This window comes from Neoarius graeffei, chromosome 4 (assembly GCF_027579695.1).
Source record: "Neoarius graeffei isolate fNeoGra1 chromosome 4, fNeoGra1.pri, whole genome shotgun sequence".
Taxonomy (NCBI): domain Eukaryota; kingdom Metazoa; phylum Chordata; class Actinopteri; order Siluriformes; family Ariidae; genus Neoarius; species Neoarius graeffei.
In genome coordinates, this window is record NC_083572.1 from 35,930,588 (window position 1) to 35,939,431 (window position 8,844).

Here is an 8,844-nt window from a genome sequence, read left to right on the forward strand (position 1 = left end):
TCGAGGGCCTTTCTGTGCAGAGTTTGCATGTTGTCCATGTGGGTTTCCTCCGGGTGCTCTGGTTTCCCCCAAAGACATGCAGGTTAGGTTAACTGGTGACTCTAAATTGACCGTAGGTGTGAGTGTGAACAGTTGTCTGTGTCAGCCCTGCAATGACCTGGTGACTTGTCCAGGGTATACCCCACCTTTTGCCTGTAGTCAGCTGGGATAGGCTCCAGCTTGCTTGCCACCCTGTAGAACAGGATAAAGCAGCTAGAGATAATGAGATGAGATGAGATGAGATGAGACTGGTATGGTGGCAGGCACGCACGGGACCGAAGCCATCAGAAAACAACTTGAGTTTCTTTATGCATCCACACTCTATGTCTATGGGGCTCCACTCATGCGGATCAAGAATGCACACCAATGCAGATAATAGTATAGAGTCCGTGTGGACACAGAAGAAGGCATTGGTGCAAATGACATCACCTGTGCAGCACCGCTGACCTGTAAATCAAAGTCCTTCCCATACCATGCGGCGCAAAGGGCAGCACCGATCTCCGTAGCCCTCGGCCTCTCGCCTATTACATAGCTCAGGTTACAGTGGGGGGCTAGTCCTCTGGGAACCACAAAAGTTTGTCTCCCCACTCACATCTGTATTGCAATGTGCTTTGCCAGACGGCAGTAGGTACCATTTTTATGATGGTCTTTGGTACGACCTGATCGTGAGTAGAACTCGTGATCAACCAAAAGGAGCATGCAATTGAAAAAATCTGGGCATGTTAGCTCAGATGCTGCAAACAAAGGCTTCAGAAGTTCCACTGAGAGTTGAACTCACATTACTGGAGTCAAAGTTCAGAGTGCTAACCATTACACCACGGAACCAAAACATAGATGTAAAATTGTTTTCAGCACCAAATTACCGGCATATACTGACATTGCCCAGGCAAAAAACAAACAAACACAGCCCTTGATATACATAAACCACACTCCTCAATGCTGAAATGCAGGATTGAACCAGGGACCTTTAGAGCTTCAGTCTAACATGTGCCCTACTGAGCTATTTCAGCAAGCCCATTGTTAGCAGCTCATTGTGCTAGATTCAGGCTAGGCGTGGCACATCAGGGTGGCGTAAGCAGCGGCCTTATCTGACATTTGTTGCAGCGGGTTGTCGACGGGCCTCGTGGCCCGTGCTTGGCGCAAGCAGCGAACATGGGTGAAAACGGAGGCTTTGGCTGATGTGGCTTTGCAAAAGTAAGTGCTGCAAACATTTTTTTTTTGTCGCATATGACTCTCGGCCCCTCCGTTAGTCATGGCCGAGTGATGAAGGCAATGGACTTGAAATCCATTGGGACTTCCCTGCACAAGGTTCGAATCCTGCTGGCTACGTGCGGTGTGACGTTTGAGGCCCGTCGAGTGCTACCTGTGTCGGTCCGGCTGCTGGTGGATTGGTTTCACCAGGGCCCCTGTGCTCTCGGTGTGAAGCAGGGCGGCGGTCTTCTTTTGATCACCACACATAGGTATTTGAGCAGTGACCCAAGTGCATCGCCAACTCATGTGGTCAGCACAAGACCTGCGTGTGGTCAACGATGCGTCTCGCTTTGGTGTCTGGCCGAGCAGACTACGGAGCAGTGTTCGGCTAGCGGTATCCAGTGGAGAAGCGTTCTTCTATCTTGATCCTGAGGTCTGTTAAGTCGTGCTTACTGATGTTCGGGATGATGTACTGATACCACGCTGAAATCCAGTTTTGCATCTTAAGGTACTGAAACGGATGCCTTGATGATTCCCTACGCAATTCAGCATGCTTACGAGTACGTTTGAGATTCTCTTTGCCATACGATGGGTGAAAACTGGTCATTGCAGTCCATTGTAGGGTTTCATTTTACAGCGCTGGCTTTATTTGGCAGCGCTGCCCTTAGATGGTTGTAGTGGCTGGCTGCTTTATGTCCCGGGGCTCCCTCATGCCTGTGTTACCCTCATGCCTGTGTTACCTTCTGGCTCTCCCCTTTTAGTTATGCTGTCATAGTTAGTTGCCGGAGTCCCTGCTTGTACTCAGTGCAATATGTATACTGTTCCTACTTATTCAGGTGACATTGGGCATACCTAACAACCCGTGTTTTCTTTCCCTCTCCCCCCCCCAAATCTGTCCCTCTGAGTTACATGGAGTCAACAGGAAATCTTTTGGTGGAGAGGGTGGAGACCTCGACTGGCTATTGTAGCCTGCAGGGAATCGGCCGTCAGACATTCTGTCGCATGTCCCAGACCCGGTGAAATGTAACTGAATTGTCTTGGCCAGCCCTAAGGGTCCCATCTGCATCCCATCCTTGCTGAGGAGTGTGCTCCCATCACCCAATCAAGCATCCAGCCAGAGCAGGACATGATATTTTTTAACCATATTAACATGCCATTGTTGTGTATTATGCCTGATGTCAAGACTCTCGTCTCTGCGAGCCTACCACACAGACTTAATACTTGTGTCATTTTTAGGGCATACCTAACAACCTGTGTTTTCTCTCTCTCCCTCCCCCCCCCAATCTGTCCCTCTGAGTTACATGTTGGTCCTGGGATTGAGATGCTGGCCTCTTCTGCCCCTCGGACCCGCTTGATCCATCCTGGTGCCCTGTGTCTGGTTGGAGTTTTATCGCATCGCTTCTGTGGAGGATGGCCCCATGAGGACAGTTGAGGGTTACACCTGGAGGATGCTCTGGACTCTTACAGTAATGCTTTTATGGCTGAGGACTACAGTTGACTTGCTAACTTTAGGACTGCAGTTGTCATGAACAGTTTTGCACTCAAGTTTCCATCAATGAAGAGTTACAACATCAACGAAACTGTCTTCATGTTAAAACTGTTAATGTTATAGTCATGCTGTCTGTTGTTGCCCAAATGAGAATGGGTTCCCTTTTGAGTCTGGTTCCTCTCGAGGTTTCTTCCTCATGTCGTCTGAGGGAATTTTTCCTTGCCACCATCGCCACAGGCTTGCTCATTGGGGATAGCTTAGGGACAAAATTAGCTCATGTTTTAAGTCGTTCAAATTCTGTAAAGCTGCTTTGTGACAATGTTTATTGTTAAAAGCGCTATACAAATAAACTTGACTTGACTTCCAGTGAATCAAGTAGGCTAGGTCGTAGACTCGTTCACATCCAACCTGAGGATTTTGCCTCCCTGAAGCGTACGCGTTTTGAAACGAAGTGCAGCGAAGCATCTCCTGACATTTGTCCACGCTGTCACGAGGCCCCGTGTGCAGTCGTAGCCACCTGGTTAAAGCGATGTTCTTGACGTCCACTCGACATCTCCCACGCTGCTTTGAATGTGCTGCCGACTCCATCTGAAATTTGATTTGCCGAAAGGCAGCCAAAGACTTGGTTTGTGGTGGCTTTTACCCGAGCTTATCTGGCAAAAGAGGGAGCAGTTCCAAATCCAGGTATCTGTCCTAAACGGAAAGAGCTTCTCTCCCGGACAGGTCGAGTCAAAGCACTGTCGTAAAACATTTGCAGAAAAGTCCGTCTTTTCTGCAAACTTGTAAAAGCACTGCCCAGAGTATTGCAGTAGTTAGCCAAGCGCATAACCCACACGTGAGAGATAACTGCATGCCGTGTCCATTCATTTTATATAGAAATCATGCTTTTAGATGCACGATCACGTTGCACCTGTTTCAGTGGACAAAAAGGCAATGACAAGATTCAGGTCGGCGGCGCTGCACACATGACGTCATTTGCGCCAGTGCCTTCTTTTGTTTCCACACGGACTCTACAGTATACTCCTCTCTGTAGTGGCGTGCGTTCTTGATACTGATTCTTTTGAAAAAAAAAAAACACGAAAGCTCTAAAAAATTCGTCCTCAATCTTTGGTTGGTTGTCTGAGGATGATTTAGAACCTATAGCCACAGAGAAAGAGGCGGACGAATACACAAGCCAAGTCACTCGTGAAGAAGAAGAGCAACATCTGCACCAGCTGTTTTCTGGAACCCTGGAAGTTAATACATGGTACAAATCATAGTTTGCGTGTTTTTTATTTTATTATTTATTATTTTTTAAATACTGATTTGGTGTTCAGCCTTCGCAGTTATGATAAAGCAGTCTCTCTTTGTAATTGTCATCTTTGTAAGCTCACTTGCTCGGCAGAAGGATCAACGATGGCAGTAAATAGTCAGTTACCGTACTCTCACTTTACAGTGCTGGAGCTGCAGGAGCAGGTGGCGCACAACGTATTCATTGTATTATATTTACTTTTCAATATGATATTATTTTTCCAATATGTTTTTTTTTTGTATTCTTGTCTCAGCAATGGTGAAATTGAATTTGTTAATAAAATCACTGCCCTGACTCTACTCATCAGGCCAGAGCTATTCTCTTTCTGTGTATGTTTTGTACAACATAAGGAAACAGTATAGTAACTATAACGGTAAAGTAATAAAACAGAAGAGTCTGGCTATGATATAAGAAAATTCTACAACCCAGAAACAGATGGAGCTCCGCTTTTAGGCAGTGCCTCAATCTATAGATTACAGATTTCCAGGGAGAGGAATGTTAATGAGTTCAGCTTATTTTTTCAGGCTTTGCTCTGGTAGAGCTGCACATTTTTGGTGGTCAAATGTTCAAGATATCCCTATGCTCCCCTATGCTGGCAGTTGGGCGTTGGGCATTGGGTTAACTACCCAACCCTGTAAAACACACTCCAGTTACGGAAACGCTGATGAAGAAAAACCAAATCACTCACCTGGCCGAAGAGGGTGCCCCAGCAATGGGGACTATGACGCCTACCAGCCAAACCCGCAAGGGAGCTGGTAGGCTGAAACACCTTCTGACGCCAAGGAAACTCATTACCGTGGGGACATGGAACATCAGAACCATGTACCAGGCTGGCAAGGCTGCTACCATTGGCAAGGAAATGGAGCGCTACAATCTCACAGTCCTGGGCCTGGCAGAAACTCGATGGACACAGTCGGGTGAGGTCAAACTAACCAGTGGCTAGTCCATTATCTACTCTGGACATGAAGAAGAGGCAGCAAGCCATACGGAGGGAGTGGCTATCATGATGACAAAAGAGACTAGGAAGACCCTAACTGCATGGAAACCCATCAGTTCCCGTATTATCTCAGCAAACTTCAACACTAGTAATAAGAGAGTGAAAACCCACATCATCCAGTGCTACGCACCCACCAATGACGCAGATGACGAGGCCAAGGAGAGGTTCTATGACAGCTTAAACCACCTTCTCAATGACATTGGAACTAGGGACCTCATTATTCTAATGGGGGATTTTAATGCAAAGATTGGAGCCCAAAATGAGGGATATGAGTCTGTGATGGGTAAACATGGAGTGGGGACCATGAACGAAAATGGCGAGATGTTTGCTGAAACCTGTGTGAACAATAACCTCGTAATAGGGGGGAGTGTTTTCCCCCACAAGACAATCCATAAAATAACTTGGGTGTCACCAGATCATATCACAGAAAACCAAATCGATCACATCTGTATAAATAAAAAGTTTAGAAGAACCATGGAAGATGCCAGGACAAGACGGGGGGCAGATGCAGCCTCAGACCACCATCTCCTTGTGGGGAAATTCAAACTAAGGCTGAAGAGATACCATCATGCAAAGGGCCAGAGGACAAAATACAATACCAGCTACCTCAGCAAAGCTCAAATCAAGAAAGAGTTCAGAGATACTCTCTCAAAGAAAAATACAGAGATGCAGCTTGGTCACACAAGAGAATGGACAATAAACAAAGAGTGGGAAAACTTAAAAACTGCTTGGAGCTCAACATGTGAGGAGGTCTTGGGGAGAAGATCACAAAACCACAAAGATTGGATAACACCGGAAACCCTCAACAGAATCCATCAGAGGAGACAGCTGAAGGAAAAAGTAAACATTGCAAAAACAAGATCTGAAAAAGCAGCAGCCGTAAAGGAATACAACCATTGCCACAAAGAAGTATGCAAGAACATCAAGAAGAACAAGAGATCACAGGTGGAGAGATTGACTAAGGAGGCAGAACTTGCAGCATCCCAAAGAAACATGAAGGAACTGTACAACATCACAAGAAAACTGGCTGGGACACATCGACAAAGTAATAAACCGATCATGGACAAGAATGGCCAACTCCTTTCAACCCCAGAAGACCAGCTCAATAGATGGGTAGAACACTTCAAAGAGGTTCTTAACAGACCACCGCCAGCAGAGAAGCCACACATTCCTATGGCCCAGACACAGCTAAAGATCAAGTGTGACAGACCAACAAAAACTGAAATAAAAGCTGCAATCAAACAACTAAAACCAGGTAAGGCTGCTGGCCCTGACAATATTCCACCTGAAGCCCTCAAAGCTGATGTGAACACATCTACAGACATGCTGTACAGCCTCTTTGGAAGAATTTGGGAGGACGAAAAAACACCCACGGAATGGGCAGAGGGCCACATAGTGAAACTCCTGAAGAAAGGTGACCTAAGAAAGTGCAACAACTACCGAGGGATCACCCTACTCTCAGTGCCCAGTAAGATCTTTAATTGAGTCATCCTGAACCGTCTTCAGGAAGCCGTTGACAGGAGGCTGCGGGACCAGCAAGCAGGTTTCAGGAAAGATCGCTCATGCACAGACCACATAGCAACACTTCGCATCATCATTGAACAGTCTATTGAATGGAACACATCCCTGTACATGAATTTCATTGACTTTGAGAAGGCTTTTGACAGCTTAGACCGGACAACACTATGACAGCTAATGGAACACTATGGAATCCCCACCAAGATCATAAACGTAATCAAGAATTCATATGATGGCACCTCCTGTAGAGTCATGCATGCAGGTCAGCTTTCCCGGACCTTTGAAGTCAAGACAGGAGTCAAGCAAGGATGTCTTCTCTCACCATTCCTCTTCCTCCTCGCCATCGATTGGGTCATGAGAAAAACAACAGAGGGAAAGCTAAATGGAATCCAGTGGACATTGTGGGAGCAACTGGATGATCTGGATTATGCAGATGATATAGTTCTACTCTCACACACATACACGCAAATGCAAGAGAAGACAGACAGACTTGCACAAGCTTCATCAAAACTTGGCCTTACTCCCAATACAACAAAAACACAAGTGATCAAGATCCACTCCAAGACCAACAATCCTGTGACCTTGAACAACGCTGCCCTAGCAGAGGTAGGATCCTTTACCTACCTAGGCAGTGTTGTAGACATCACGGGAGGGACGGATGTGGACACGAGAAGCAGAATTAACAAAGCAAGAGTGGTATTCAACATGCTCAGAAACATCTGGAGCTCAAAGAACATCTCCACAAACACTAAGATACGCATCTTCAACTCCAACGTGAAACAGGTGATGCTGTATGGGTCTGAAACATGGAGGACAACAAAACACAACACACAGGCTACAAACATTCATCAACTCCTGCCTCAGAAGGATACTAAACATCTGGTGGAAAGACAAAGTGAGCAACGTGGATCTATGGAAAAGAACAAATCAAGACCCCATAGATGTACAAATACAGAGAAGAAAATGGAGTTGGATTGGTCACATCCTCAGAAAACCTGCCACAGACATCACCCGTCAAGCCCTGAAGTGGAACCCCCAAGGGAAAAGGAAACGAGATCGCCCTAGGAACAGCTGGAGAAGAAGCATAAAGGCAGAAATGTCTGAAAGAGGGCTGAACTGGGGAGAGCTTGAACAGAAAACCACCAACAGAGTGAAATGGAGGTTGTTCATCAACGGCCTATGCACCCAAGAGGAGCAAAGAGCGTAAGTCAAGTAAAATGTTCGAGATATCGAACATTTTGCATGGAAACCACACACACTCCCAAGGCGATATCTCTCTTCAAAAGGATCCAGCTGTTGGGGGCGGAGTCTAGCTGTGTTTACCTTTCTGGATTTTAATATTTGGAAGTGATATATTTAAAGCCATTGAACGTAGGAGATTATTGTTTCTTGGTCTTTTGGGTAAAATCAAGTGTAGTATCTATTTTTATTGGTCTAATATCTGGTGTTTTGTCTAAATGTTATACTAAACAGCTTTTTAGAACAGGGGGCTAGAATAAGGGCTTACTCTCTGCATCAACCTAGTATTGTCGTACCTTCAGGATTTTTTTATAAAAAAATAATGACGAAAGCTTTTGTTAGTATGTATTAATTGAGTGTTTGGTAGGTGTTCTGAATGATGATGATGATAATATATCAAATTGATTTTTTTAGACCAGGTAGTTAAATAGGGGCTTGTTTCTTCTGTTGCATCAAAATGGTATTCTTATAGTTCTAGACATTATGACCTTATTAAAAAAAGAAAAAAATTCTGTTTTTCTTTCTTTGCTCAACTTACCTTTTCCCCATTTCCTGGTTTTCTCTATGTTGGTCAGACATTTCTCTGCCTGTGTGCAATGGCTAATAAAGCTGTAAAGGTGTGTAATGGAAATTTCTAATAAACACTTCAGAATGCTTAACAGTTGTCTTTTCAGTCATTTATTATAGTAGATCATATAAAAGATATATAAAATAGGAAAGGAAAGGAAAGAATAGAAGAAGACATCACTTCTGATGATGCCGAGAGTATGTGCACTCTGAGTTGTGTTTTAGGAATGTTATATTATACTCTGAAAGCATTATACTATTATACTCTGAAAGCATTCACTCACTGCTTGTGTCTTCACGTGATTGGCTCAATATTTTCTATGAAGCTTTGTTAAAGCGTGCACCTGGCGTGCTCTGGTATGTGCAGGCAGATGCGAGTTAGGGAGAGCTCAAGCTCCCTGCTTATCACCACCGAGGTCAGGAAAGGTGGTTACATCATGAGAAGATGCATAGTTAGGGCAAACTCAAGCACCCTGGTCATTACCACCAAGGCCACAGAAAAGCGATTACAGC

General features: G+C 45.1%; 1 pseudogene; it reads left to right on the plus strand.

Annotated features, from left to right (window-relative positions):
• Positions 1 to 7,906: 7,906 nt before the first annotated feature.
• LOC132885566 (U2 spliceosomal RNA) lies at positions 7,907 to 8,074 on the plus strand (annotated as a pseudogene).
• The last annotated feature ends 770 nt before the right edge of the window (positions 8,075 to 8,844 follow it).